The sequence below is a fragment of the Schistocerca nitens genome, unplaced genomic scaffold (assembly GCF_023898315.1).
Source record: "Schistocerca nitens isolate TAMUIC-IGC-003100 unplaced genomic scaffold, iqSchNite1.1 HiC_scaffold_377, whole genome shotgun sequence".
Lineage (NCBI taxonomy): Eukaryota > Metazoa > Arthropoda > Insecta > Orthoptera > Acrididae > Schistocerca > Schistocerca nitens.
Genome location: NW_026045911.1, coordinates 1,280,105 through 1,293,958, shown reverse-complemented (window position 1 = coordinate 1,293,958; position 13,854 = coordinate 1,280,105). Strand labels below are relative to the sequence as shown.

The following is a 13,854-nucleotide window of genomic DNA, read 5'->3' as shown; positions in this document are numbered from 1 at the left end:
TCTCGCAGGGACTCGGTGGTCCTGTGTCGGCTGCGCATCGGCCATACATACCTGACGCACGGCCATCTGTTGCGTCAGGAGGATCCCCCTCTGTGTCGGTGTGGGTCCCGGCTGACGGTCGGCCACATTTTGCTGGAGTGTCCTCGACTGCGCACACTCCGGCAATCTTTTAATCTCCCGGGCACTTTGGCTTTGGTTTTATCTGACGATGCCTCCATGGCTGACAATGTTTTACATTTTATCCGTGGTAGTCCTTTTTATGGTTCGATTTAGGGAGGTCCTGCACCTTCCCATTCTGTGTCTTTTGTCCTCGCGTCTCTTTACATTTGTTGCTGTTTTGGTGTATAGTCTGCTGGTTGACTCTTTCCCTTTTTTTTGTCTCGCGGTCAGTCAACCAGTTTCCAGCCATCTTCTTTTCTTCTGTATGTTAGTGTCTGGTGTTTGTCTGTCCTCTTCTTGTCTGTAGTGTTCGTTGTTGCATTTGTGTTCTTGTAGTGCCTGGGGGGAGTCTCCTTCCCTCTAGGGTTTTACCTGCTTAGTGACCCTGTCTCGCCTGTTTTTGGAATGGGGGACTGATGACCTTAGCTGTTTAGTCCCCCTTAAACATCCCAACAACCAACCAACCGAACACCTCCGACAGGGGACGCTGATTACTTTTCTGATACTTATTAATGGTTCCCACCGACGTCTCCCTTCCATACTTGGATTGAGACTTCGCACCACTGGCTGGAAATGCCTCCTCCGTTTCAGGACTACAAGTTAGCCACGTTAAATATCAATAAAATTACCTCGACTCAGAAGCTGTACAGTCTTCGCGACTACCTTTACAGCTGTGACGCGGATATTGTGATGCTGCAGGAGGTGGACGACAACCTTTACCTTGACATTCCTGGCTACGAAGTGGTAAAAAACACCATTCCGGATAGCTCCTCCGGTACGGCTTTCCTAATCAAAGAGGGTGTGACCATCTCTGACGTCGAACTATTGGAGAACGGGAGAGGCATTTCGTGTCTAATTCACGGTATACGTTTTATAAACATCTACGCCCCTTCTGGTAATCAAAATAGAGTGCGCAGAGCCCAGTTCTTTGCTACTGACCTGTTATATCTGTTACGACGGAATCCAGAAGACGTGGTACTTGGGGGTGACTTCAACTGCGTTTTAAAGCCTAAAGATCAAAGGCCGAATTTTAATGGTTGTCCTACTCTCGCAGAAACAGTGCGTCAGCTCGAACTGGAGGACACATGGGAAATACTACATGGGGACCAAAGCTGCTTTACATATTACACCGCACAAACTGCCAGCCGCATCGATAGGATCTATGTGGGGAAAACTCTGAGAGGGCAAATATCGGCAACGGAAACGTGGCCAATATATTTCTCAGACCACTTGGCCTACCACTGTACCATTCGTATGACCCGACAGAAAACGTTCCGTGGCAAAACAGGATGGAAATTAAATGTAGACATCCTCCGAGAGCAAGGGCTACGAGAACAGTTGCAGGAGGTCTGGGAATCGAGTCTACACAGACAGGCTACTTTTCCGTCTGTCACGATGTGGTGGTGCCACTATACGAAGCCTCGACTTATTAGGTGCTTGAAGGCCTATAGCTACGCCAGGAGCCGCTTGCAAAAGGAGACCTTTGAATTTTACTTTAGATGCCTACGTGATTTATACTCCGAAACGTCTGTCACGCACGAAACCATCGTACAAATTAAAAGGATTAAGGCAAAGTTGTTACTGCTGAAACGGAAACAAATGGAAGGTCCCAAAATCCGCTCTAGAGACACCAACAGTACTTCCGATGAACATCCATCCTCGTTCCACCTCGGCAGAGAGAAACGACGAGCAAGACAAAAACTGATCAGTAAATTGAAAACGGAAGATGGCGGCTTCTTGACGACTCAGCTGGAAATAAAGGATTATATCACAGACTATTACCGGAGACTCTATATGGCAGACCCGACAGACGATGAGATCATCTCCGCCATGCAAGATCTTCTGACAGCGAAACTAGCCGAGGCTGACAGAGAGTCACTGATGAGTGAAGTCACTGCGGATGAAATTAAGATGGCCTTGAGAAAGGCTCAGCCTAATAAATCCCCTGGCGCGGATGGACTTCCCATTGAATTTTATAAGGAATACTGGCATCTACTGGAAAATTGTTTTGTGCATATATGTAACGAAATTAGAGCGGGTCTGCAACTACCAGAAGACTTCAATGGCAGTCTACTAGTACTTGTTCCGAAACAACACTCACACGACGACATCAATCATTTTCGACCAATCTCCCTCCTGAATTCCGACTATAAGATTGTGGCCCGCGTGTTTGCCCATAGAATTAAAAACGTCCTAGGGACGATAATCCATCACAGCCAGTCAGCAGCAGTACCTGGACGTAATATCTTCAAAAGTCTTGCGGATTACAGGGAGATCATCTCGTTCAGTGCAATTACACGGCCGACTGCAGCAATTCTTGCTTTAGACCAATGTAAGGCTTTTGACCGGGTTTCGCACCGTTATCTGTTCCAAATTATGAAACATCTTGGATTCGGTGACGACTTCATTACAGTGCTTCGCAATATATACACCGCTGCCACTTCTAAGGTCATTGTTAATGGTCAGTTCACCCGACCGATTCCTATTGAAAGATCAGTAAGACAAGGATGCCCCATGTCTATGCCTCTCTACGTCATAGCAATTGAGCCACTTCTCCGGATGCTCCATTGCAAACTTCAGGGCTTAACCGTCTACTCATACAACATAAAATGTATTGCCTATGCGGACGACGTGAGTGCTGTAATACGGTCGGAACGTGAGCTCCGGGAGATCGCTGACAGTATCACTGACTACGAACGAGCGTCAGGCTCCAAATTAAATTATACGAAGACCAGATTATTGCCGATTGGGGGAGGCTTTCCGACAGATGGTACTTGTCCCTACAGGTTGTGCGAGACTGTCAAACTGCAAGGTATAAAAATGAGCAGTTGCCCTATAAGAACAACGGCAGTCAATTGGAAAGAACTCTTGGCCATCACGAAAGCCTGCCTTCAACAAAATAAAGGCCGAGAACAGAATCTGCTTCAACGAGTTCAATTCATCAATACCAAGATTCTTTCCAAAATCTGGTATGTTGGGCAGGTTCTCCCGGTGGTAGACACTGTTGCCAGGGGCATCATGTCGGCAGTCGGATGGTATGTTTGGAGGGGTGAGATATTCAAGGTGGGGATCAACGTCGTCACTCTCCCTCCGGAGGAAGGGGGCCTGGGTCTAATAGATGTCCCAACGAAATGCAAGGCTCTCCTCGTACGTAATACACTGCAGCTGTGCCACAAATACCCCGACAGCGCACTTCGTATGGCCATAAGGACATATCAACCATACAACATGCTAATACCAATAAACCTAGGGGAAGTGCACTATAAGGCGAATCATATCAGGATGTTTCTCTTGGAAGCCAGCTACCTGAAGTCGAAATCGAGTGCTCCATTAAGTGATCTAACATCTGCTCAACTATATCGTCTGATGAACGAAACTGGAAGAGCCAACCGCATGGTGACGAAGTACCCCTCTACGGATTGGACTCGAATCTGGACAAACATCAATAACAGTGTTCTAGGCACTGACGTCCGATCCACTTGGTATAAAATTGTCAATCAGACAATACCAACTAGAGAGCGACTCCATAAAATACACCTGTCGGTTTCAGACAAGTGTCGAGAATGTAATGTCATCGACACCTTACAACACCGTTGTGCCTGTGGTGAGAACGGCCATATATTGAACTGGTGTCGTAGGACCATGGCATTGATCTGCAGGACTACACCGCAGAACATCTCTCTAACATCGATTCTCCAACCGGATGGAACTTACTATCCGGTAACCAAAAAGAACACGTGGACATGGTTGGCAGCGCACACACTGCACTACATCATTAATGCCCAGGAAGACCGGACATATATGGGCTACAGAGTATACCTAGCCACACAGGCTAAGTTACTGATGAGGGACCCCAAATATAAGCGAAAGTTTGCCAATTATATCGCGGCATTACAACTAGTGACGATATGACACACATACTATGGAGGGACTTATAAGAGGATGCTAGACGAACAGATGGATCAACGAACAGGTGTTCAGTTTTTACAACCCAAGTGCACTATTATTGTACTTGTACTTTTTTTTTTTCTTGCTTACATTAGGACTTCGTTTTTGTACTATCCTCCATAGTCGAGTGAAAGTTTTCAGTTTGTGGCTCACGTTGTGAATGTCACTTTTTCCGAAGGAACATTTCCTACCATCACACTCCAGCACACCACAGGACGGTTTGCGGACTCCAGCGACGTCTGCCCTCACATCTGCGAGAAGACAACCCGGGGGAAAAGAAAGGATCACTTAACGACCGAGGCCAAGCTTTAATGCTTGGGGTAAAAAAGTGAAGGCATATTGATTTCGAGAAGACGAGTTTTGACGATTGCGTGTCAGCTGAGTCAGTGCCACCTTGTTGGAGGCCGAGCAGGGGAATGTTAACAAGGAAAATACTCTTCTTTTCTATACAGAAGAAGTCTTTTTATTTCGTCATGAATAAAAACATTACGCAGGGGAATGATTTAAAGGAAAACAAGTTTCTTTTCTTTACAGAAGAAGTAAATTTATTTCATCGTGAAGCAGAAAATTTTCTTTCAAGGGCGATGAAGCCAGGCCGAGAAAATAAAAAAAAAATAAAATAAAAAAAAAGTGGTTAAGGCGTCTGAATAGAAATCAGATTCCCTCTGGGAGCGTAGGTTCGAGTCCTACCGACTGCGTCCGTTTTTTCTTTTTTTGTTTAAGAAGAAGGAGCAGAAAATTTCGCAGTTTGCCTGTCGTTTTGGTACCTCGCCTCTCACAGCCGTTTATAGTTCCTGTCCTTTTGATAAGGGCGAATTCCAAGCGTCAGCTTTCGCGTCAGCCGAGCAAAGTCGGGACAAGTCGGGACATACTACAGGATGGTCTGCGTGGAGTAACGACGACAAAAACCTTAATTTAACAGCACGCGGCTCACATACTATATACGAAAAAACTAGCGCCACTTGCGGTGGCCGGGAATCGAACCCGGATCAACTGCTTGGAAGGCAACTATGCTCACCATTACACCACCACCGCACAGCCGCTCCTCGCGACGCCGCGCTGTGTCGGCTTCCCGCCCGCCAGCTGCGGCCCACGGTGATAGTAGCTGTAGGCGCTTTACGAGGTAGGAGGGTGCATCCACACGCATTCGGGTAGCGCCTCCACGCACGCTGCGTCTTTGGGCGAGACTAGTCGCCGCAGCCGCAAGGTTACTCACACGATAGTGATGAGTGGTCGTTTTAAGGCAGTGTAGTGGAGGACTCCGCGTGTGTAGCACTTTTTTCGGTTTCATCCGACGTCGCTGGGTGGCAATCCCACTTTCCCTGCAGAAAACTGCTCGGGAAGCACGGGCAGCTTGTCGAGCATCGGTGGTTCAGTGGCATGTGCCTCAGTAGTGCAGTAAGCAGCGCGTAAGTCTCATAATCTTAAGGTTTGCCGGCACGATAACTCAGCGTGTTCGGTCTGACAGTTATCTGCCCTCTGTAATAAAAGACTGAGTCAACGATGAACTTGAACGGGCGTCATCGGACGTCCGCCCCCAACAAATGCAACGAACGAAATGAGAACAAAAAAAAAAAAAGTGGTAGAATGCTCGCTTAGCACGCGGGCGGCCCGGGTTCGATTCCCGGCCGATGCATCGTTCTGCTGTTATCGCTATAATGCTGCCGCACCGATTCCTCGCTTGTGCTCCGTCAGCCTCAGGAATGTATAGCAGGATTCGCTGTGAGAAGAACCAAACACGCAGCACGCAAGAGACCGTACTTGGACGGTCGCGTGCTATTTCTGAGCTGTAACGTCGGCCTGGCCCAACAGGCCGCTGTGTTCAGGCGCCGCAAGGGCGATGGACTGTAACCTCAGGCAGTGCTGCGTTCCGTTGAAAAAGCTGCGGCAGCAGTTTAATCTAGCAAGTCGGGAAAGCACGTGTAGCAACACAACAGATTCTTCAGAGAGCGCAAACTGTCTATCTCTAATATGCGAGACTTACCAAGTTTCCTGGAACGTTGCTTGCAACGTGCCTCGGTAGCGCAGTAGGTAGCGCGTAAGTCTCATAATCTTAAGGTCGTGAGTTCGATCCTCACCCGGGGCATTTAATTTGCTGTACATCACGGCTGAATTAACGGTGTTGCTGTTGCTAGGGAACGAACTTAATTGTCATTCGTTATCCACAAGGAGTCTACGCTCAGCGTCAAAATGTTTATTTCCAATTATGACAACATACAACTTTGATCTTTCTCTTAACCTGTTATGAGTAAAATAACGAATAGTCAATTTCGAGCTGTGCGCAAATATGCTGGCAAACAGAGAACAGCAGTGAGTCCAGGTTCAGCACGAAATACGAGAGGAGACGGAGTGAACCTCACGTCATAGCGCAAATCCGGTGTGGTCTAGTGGCTAGGATAGCTGGCTTTCACCCAGGAGGCCCGGGTTCGATTCCCGGTACCGGAACGGAAGTTTTTACGCACCCAACGCTCCATGTTCTGGCCTTCCAACGTTCGTTTTTCGCCCTCCTTGCGGAGCTTCAACCGAATGTAATCGGGGAAAACAGGCACATGATGCAATTACTGTCAGCACCGGGGTAAAGGGAGAGGAGGCGCTGGTCAGCTGTTGGGCTGCTACCAGCGTCAGTGGGAAGTCGGTGAAGTCGCCAGTTGCGCCAGAAGCCAGATATTACCGTAGTACGCCTACACACGCGTTCCAGTTATTCACGTTGCTTGCAGCCGCTCCATCCGCAAGAAGCGTGAGCCCGGATAGCTCAGTCGGTAGAGCATTAGGCTTTTAACCTAAGGGTCCAGGGTTCGAGTCTCTGTCCGGGCGAAGATTTTTAACGTTTCCGTAATGGCTCGTCTCGTAGCGATGGTAGCCCTGCCGTAATCAGTGCACGGAGTTCGTTTCCTGTCAAAATTCTGCGCAGACGGGTTTGATTTTTCACGATTCGAGGGACTCTTCAGTTACGAGCAGTCGTGGCCGAGGGATAAGTCGGCCTTCAGCGGCCGTGGCGAGCGGACGCGCGGCGTGTTTACGTCCTCGCTGCTGCTGGCTGTGTGCTGTTTACTGGTGAGTAGACGCTGTTCTAGCGGCCACAATAACGTGTTATTGTGTGACAATGTTTAGAACCGGAACATGAACGACATAACGCGCAGAGACACGTTGAAATTTGTCTTCGATCACACCTATGCACGACCGAAATCTTTTGAGATAGAATTATGGATTGAGGAAAGTCTGAAACGATCCTTTGACGATATCATCGGCGTACACCTATCGATCGTTAGTAGCGTTGTCTACATCAAGTTTAAAACCGCTGCTATTTGCGAACAGATTTTGCAGTCATGTAGTGGTAAGCTTAAATTTAAGCACCGTGATGGGAACGTCGGGGAGGTTAAGGTTTTGCATGCAGGATTTGGTCTTCGAACTCTTCGAATTTTTGAGTTACCGTTTGAAGTACCTGCGGCTGACATCGACGCGGTGCTAAAAAATTATGGTAAAGTTGTTAGCAATGTTGCCGAAAAATGGGCGACGTTTAAGGTTCCTGTCCTGAACGGTGTTCGGCAGGTTAAAATGGAACTGCAGAGGCACATACCATCTTACGTTACTATTTGTGGATACAGGGCGATCGTAATATATGACGGTCAACCGCGTACCTGCTCTGGGTGCGGTGCCACGGATCACGTTCGTGCTCAATGTATCCAACGAAGGGTGACGCAGTCGCCACCAGGAGACACTGTGCCAGCTAATACGATGACTTCCCTACCGCTGACATATGTGGTGGCAGCCCGCACGAACATGGCCAACGTGGAACATTCCGTTGTGGACACAATTTCCAACGCCTTGGACGCCGACCGAGTGACGCCAATGGAAACTTCCACCACAGAGGACATCACTGATGCAACCCCTGAGGTTCCAACGGAAACTAACGAGCCAGTGGGTACGAATTTGGCCAACCTTTCCTGTGATGTACAATCCCAAGGAAACGTCAACGATTCGGACACTGGCAATAAACAGATGCCTGTCTCAGCGCCAACGGCAGGATTCACTGGTGGGCAAGATAGCGTTTCATCTCCAGAGGCTGACGAAAATGGAAGGCGAGGCAATTCACCGAAGACACATAAGAAAAGGAGGATTGCCCACAAGAATGTCGAGCAAACTGCACCAAGTTTGCGTGAGAAAGGTCTGCAGATTGCCCGCGACCTTATCGATGCCCTACATGGACACCCTGATGAGAAGCAACAGAGTGGCACCAGCAATGTGGCAGACACCACGAAGCCCCAGTCAGAGGTCGAAGACCACGCTCTCGCTGAACGGGAAAACACTACACGACGGGTCCTCAGGGATAGCTCCACACACCTCCGTCTGGCTGAGATAGCCTCACACACCAAGAGGGACTCAGTTCATGTTGGCGACTGGGCAGATGATGTAGAAGGCATGTCAGTGGACACTGAAACGAATACGGTCGGCTCGGCGAAAGGTGCTTCCTCAGCTGTGAGGGATGAAGAACTCAAAAGTACAGGACCTGCTTCAACACCTCCGACAGGGGACGCTGATTACTTTTCTGATACTTATTAATGGTTCCCACCGACGTCTCCCTTCCATACTTGGATTGAGACTTCGCACCACTGGCTGGAAATGCCTCCTCCGTTTCAGGACTACAAGTTAGCCACGTTAAATATCAATAAAATTACCTCGACTCAGAAGCTGTACAGTCTTCGCGACTACCTTTACAGCTGTGACGCGGATATTGTGATGCTGCAGGAGGTGGACGACAACCTTTACCTTGACATTCCTGGCTACGAAGTGGTAAAAAACACCATTCCGGATAGCTCCTCCGGTACGGCTTTCCTAATCAAAGAGGGTGTGACCATCTCTGACGTCGAACTATTGGAGAACGGGAGAGGCATTTCGTGTCTAATTCACGGTATACGTTTTATAAACATCTACGCCCCTTCTGGTAATCAAAATAGAGTGCGCAGAGCCCAGTTCTTTGCTACTGACCTGTTATATCTGTTACGACGGAATCCAGAAGACGTGGTACTTGGGGGTGACTTCAACTGCGTTTTAAAGCCTAAAGATCAAAGGCCGAATTTTAATGGTTGTCCTACTCTCGCAGAAACAGTGCGTCAGCTCGAACTGGAGGACACATGGGAAATACTACATGGGGACCAAAGCTGCTTTACATATTACACCGCACAAACTGCCAGCCGCATCGATAGGATCTATGTGGGGAAAACTCTGAGAGGGCAAATATCGGCAACGGAAACGTGGCCAATATATTTCTCAGACCACTTGGCCTACCACTGTACCATTCGTATGACCCGACAGAAAACGTTCCGTGGCAAAACAGGATGGAAATTAAATGTAGACATCCTCCGAGAGCAAGGGCTACGAGAACAGTTGCAGGAGGTCTGGGAATCGAGTCTACACAGACAGGCTACTTTTCCGTCTGTCACGATGTGGTGGTGCCACTATACGAAGCCTCGACTTATTAGGTGCTTGAAGGCCTATAGCTACGCCAGGAGCCGCTTGCAAAAGGAGACCTTTGAATTTTACTTTAGATGCCTACGTGATTTATACTCCGAAACGTCTGTCACGCACGAAACCATCGTACAAATTAAAAGGATTAAGGCAAAGTTGTTACTGCTGAAACGGAAACAAATGGAAGGTCCCAAAATCCGCTCTAGAGACACCAACAGTACTTCCGATGAACATCCATCCTCGTTCCACCTCGGCAGAGAGAAACGACGAGCAAGACAAAAACTGATCAGTAAATTGAAAACGGAAGATGGCGGCTTCTTGACGACTCAGCTGGAAATAAAGGATTATATCACAGACTATTACCGGAGACTCTATATGGCAGACCCGACAGACGATGAGATCATCTCCGCCATGCAAGATCTTCTGACAGCGAAACTAGCCGAGGCTGACAGAGAGTCACTGATGAGTGAAGTCACTGCGGATGAAATTAAGATGGCCTTGAGAAAGGCTCAGCCTAATAAATCCCCTGGCGCGGATGGACTTCCCATTGAATTTTATAAGGAATACTGGCATCTACTGGAAAATTGTTTTGTGCATATATGTAACGAAATTAGAGCGGGTCTGCAACTACCAGAAGACTTCAATGGCAGTCTACTAGTACTTGTTCCGAAACAACACTCACACGACGACATCAATCATTTTCGACCAATCTCCCTCCTGAATTCCGACTATAAGATTGTGGCCCGCGTGTTTGCCCATAGAATTAAAAACGTCCTAGGGACGATAATCCATCACAGCCAGTCAGCAGCAGTACCTGGACGTAATATCTTCAAAAGTCTTGCGGATTACAGGGAGATCATCTCGTTCAGTGCAATTACACGGCCGACTGCAGCAATTCTTGCTTTAGACCAATGTAAGGCTTTTGACCGGGTTTCGCACCGTTATCTGTTCCAAATTATGAAACATCTTGGATTCGGTGACGACTTCATTACAGTGCTTCGCAATATATACACCGCTGCCACTTCTAAGGTCATTGTTAATGGTCAGTTCACCCGACCGATTCCTATTGAAAGATCAGTAAGACAAGGATGCCCCATGTCTATGCCTCTCTACGTCATAGCAATTGAGCCACTTCTCCGGATGCTCCATTGCAAACTTCAGGGCTTAACCGTCTACTCATACAACATAAAATGTATTGCCTATGCGGACGACGTGAGTGCTGTAATACGGTCGGAACGTGAGCTCCGGGAGATCGCTGACAGTATCACTGACTACGAACGAGCGTCAGGCTCCAAATTAAATTATACGAAGACCAGATTATTGCCGATTGGGGGAGGCTTTCCGACAGATGGTACTTGTCCCTACAGGTTGTGCGAGACTGTCAAACTGCTAGGTATAAAAATGAGCAGTTGCCCTATAAGAACAACGGCAGTCAATTGGAAAGAACTCTTGGCCATCACGAAAGCCTGCCTTCAACAAAATAAAGGCCGAGAACAGAATCTGCTTCAACGAGTTCAATTCATCAATACCAAGATTCTTTCCAAAATCTGGTATGTTGGGCAGGTTCTCCCGGTGGTAGACACTGTTGCCAGGGGCATCATGTCGGCAGTCGGATGGTATGTTTGGAGGGGTGAGATATTCAAGGTGGGGATCAACGTCGTCACTCTCCCTCCGGAGGAAGGGGGCCTGGGTCTAATAGATGTCCCAACGAAATGCAAGGCTCTCCTCGTACGTAATACACTGCAGCTGTGCCACAAATACCCCGACAGCGCACTTCGTATGGCCATAAGGACATATCAACCATACAACATGCTAATACCAATAAACCTAGGGGAAGTGCACTATAAGGCGAATCATATCAGGATGTTTCTCTTGGAAGCCAGCTACCTGAAGTCGAAATCGAGTGCTCCATTAAGTGATCTAACATCTGCTCAACTATATCGTCTGATGAACGAAACTGGAAGAGCCAACCGCATGGTGACGAAGTACCCCTCTACGGATTGGACTCGAATCTGGACAAACATCAATAACAGTGTTCTAGGCACTGACGTCCGATCCACTTGGTATAAAATTGTCAATCAGACAATACCAACTAGAGAGCGACTCCATAAAATACACCTGTCGGTTTCAGACAAGTGTCGAGAATGTAATGTCATCGACACCTTACAACACCGTTGTGCCTGTGGTGAGAACGGCCATATATTGAACTGGTGTCGTAGGACCATGGCATTGATCTGCAGGACTACACCGCAGAACATCTCTCTAACATCGATTCTCCAACCGGATGGAACTTACTATCCGGTAACCAAAAAGAACACGTGGACATGGTTGGCAGCGCACACACTGCACTACATCATTAATGCCCAGGAAGACCGGACATATATGGGCTACAGAGTATACCTAGCCACACAGGCTAAGTTACTGATGAGGGACCCCAAATATAAGCGAAAGTTTGCCAATTATATCGCGGCATTACAACTAGTGACGATATGACACACATACTATGGAGGGACTTATAAGAGGATGCTAGACGAACAGATGGATCAACGAACAGGTGTTCAGTTTTTACAACCCAAGTGCACTATTATTGTACTTGTACTTTTTTTTTTTCTTGCTTACATTAGGACTTCGTTTTTGTACTATCCTCCATAGTCGAGTGAAAGTTTTCAGTTTGTGGCTCACGTTGTGAATGTCACTTTTTCCGAAGGAACATTTCCTACCATCACACTCCAGCACACCACAGGACGGTTTGCGGACTCCAGCGACGTCTGCCCTCACATCTGCGAGAAGACAACCCGGGGGAAAAGAAAGGATCACTTAACGACCGAGGCCAAGCTTTAATGCTTGGGGTAAAAAAGTGAAGGCATATTGATTTCGAGAAGACGAGTTTTGACGATTGCGTGTCAGCTGAGTCAGTGCCACCTTGTTGGAGGCCGAGCAGGGGAATGTTAACAAGGAAAATACTCTTCTTTTCTATACAGAAGAAGTCTTTTTATTTCGTCATGAATAAAAACATTACGCAGGGGAATGATTTAAAGGAAAACAAGTTTCTTTTCTTTACAGAAGAAGTAAATTTATTTCATCGTGAAGCAGAAAATTTTCTTTCAAGGGCGATGAAGCCAGGCCGAGAAAATAAAAAAAAAATAAAATAAAAAAAAAGTGGTTAAGGCGTCTGAATAGAAATCAGATTCCCTCTGGGAGCGTAGGTTCGAGTCCTACCGACTGCGTCCGTTTTTTCTTTTTTTGTTTAAGAAGAAGGAGCAGAAAATTTCGCAGTTTGCCTGTCGTTTTGGTACCTCGCCTCTCACAGCCGTTTATAGTTCCTGTCCTTTTGATAAGGGCGAATTCCAAGCGTCAGCTTTCGCGTCAGCCGAGCAAAGTCGGGACAAGTCGGGACATACTACAGGATGGTCTGCGTGGAGTAACGACGACAAAAACCTTAATTTAACAGCACGCGGCTCACATACTATATACGAAAAAACTAGCGCCACTTGCGGTGGCCGGGAATCGAACCCGGATCAACTGCTTGGAAGGCAACTATGCTCACCATTACACCACCACCGCACAGCCGCTCCTCGCGACGCCGCGCTGTGTCGGCTTCCCGCCCGCCAGCTGCGGCCCACGGTGATAGTAGCTGTAGGCGCTTTACGAGGTAGGAGGGTGCATCCACACGCATTCGGGTAGCGCCTCCACGCACGCTGCGTCTTTGGGCGAGACTAGTCGCCGCAGCCGCAAGGTTACTCACACGATAGTGATGAGTGGTCGTTTTAAGGCAGTGTAGTGGAGGACTCCGCGTGTGTAGCACTTTTTTCGGTTTCATCCGACGTCGCTGGGTGGCAATCCCACTTTCCCTGCAGAAAACTGCTCGGGAAGCACGGGCAGCTTGTCGAGCATCGGTGGTTCAGTGGCATGTGCCTCAGTAGTGCAGTAAGCAGCGCGTAAGTCTCATAATCTTAAGGTTTGCCGGCACGATAACTCAGCGTGTTCGGTCTGACAGTTATCTGCCCTCTGTAATAAAAGACTGAGTCAACGATGAACTTGAACGGGCGTCATCGGACGTCCGCCCCCAACAAATGCAACGAACGAAATGAGAACAAAAAAAAAAAAAAGTGGTAGAATGCTCGCTTAGCACGCGGGCGGCCCGGGTTCGATTCCCGGCCGATGCATCGTTCTGCTGTTATCGCTATAATGCTGCCGCACCGATTCCTCGCTTGTGCTCCGTCAGCCTCAGGAATGTATAGCAGGATTCGCTGTGAGAAGAACCAAACACGCAGCACGCAA

At 48.0% G+C, this 13,854-nt stretch overlaps 5 non-coding genes across 5 annotated transcripts; 3 read left to right on the top strand and 2 right to left on the bottom strand.

Moving 5' to 3' along the window:
- Window positions 1–5,070: 5,070 nt before the first annotated feature.
- Trnag-ucc (transfer RNA glycine (anticodon UCC)) lies at window positions 5,071–5,142 on the bottom strand. The gene has a single exon. It is a non-coding gene; the product is annotated as a tRNA-Gly (tRNA).
- Window positions 5,143–6,120: 978 nt separating this feature from the next.
- Window positions 6,121–6,193, top strand: Trnam-cau (transfer RNA methionine (anticodon CAU)). Its single transcript has one exon. It is a non-coding gene; the product is annotated as a tRNA-Met (tRNA).
- Window positions 6,194–6,480: 287 nt separating this feature from the next.
- Window positions 6,481–6,552, top strand: Trnae-uuc (transfer RNA glutamic acid (anticodon UUC)). Its single transcript has one exon. It is a non-coding gene; the product is annotated as a tRNA-Glu (tRNA).
- Window positions 6,553–6,848: 296 nt separating this feature from the next.
- Trnak-uuu (transfer RNA lysine (anticodon UUU)) lies at window positions 6,849–6,921 on the top strand. The gene has a single exon. It is a non-coding gene; the product is annotated as a tRNA-Lys (tRNA).
- Window positions 6,922–13,065: 6,144 nt separating this feature from the next.
- Window positions 13,066–13,137, bottom strand: Trnag-ucc (transfer RNA glycine (anticodon UCC)). Its single transcript has one exon. It is a non-coding gene; the product is annotated as a tRNA-Gly (tRNA).
- Window positions 13,138–13,854: the final 717 nt, after the last annotated feature.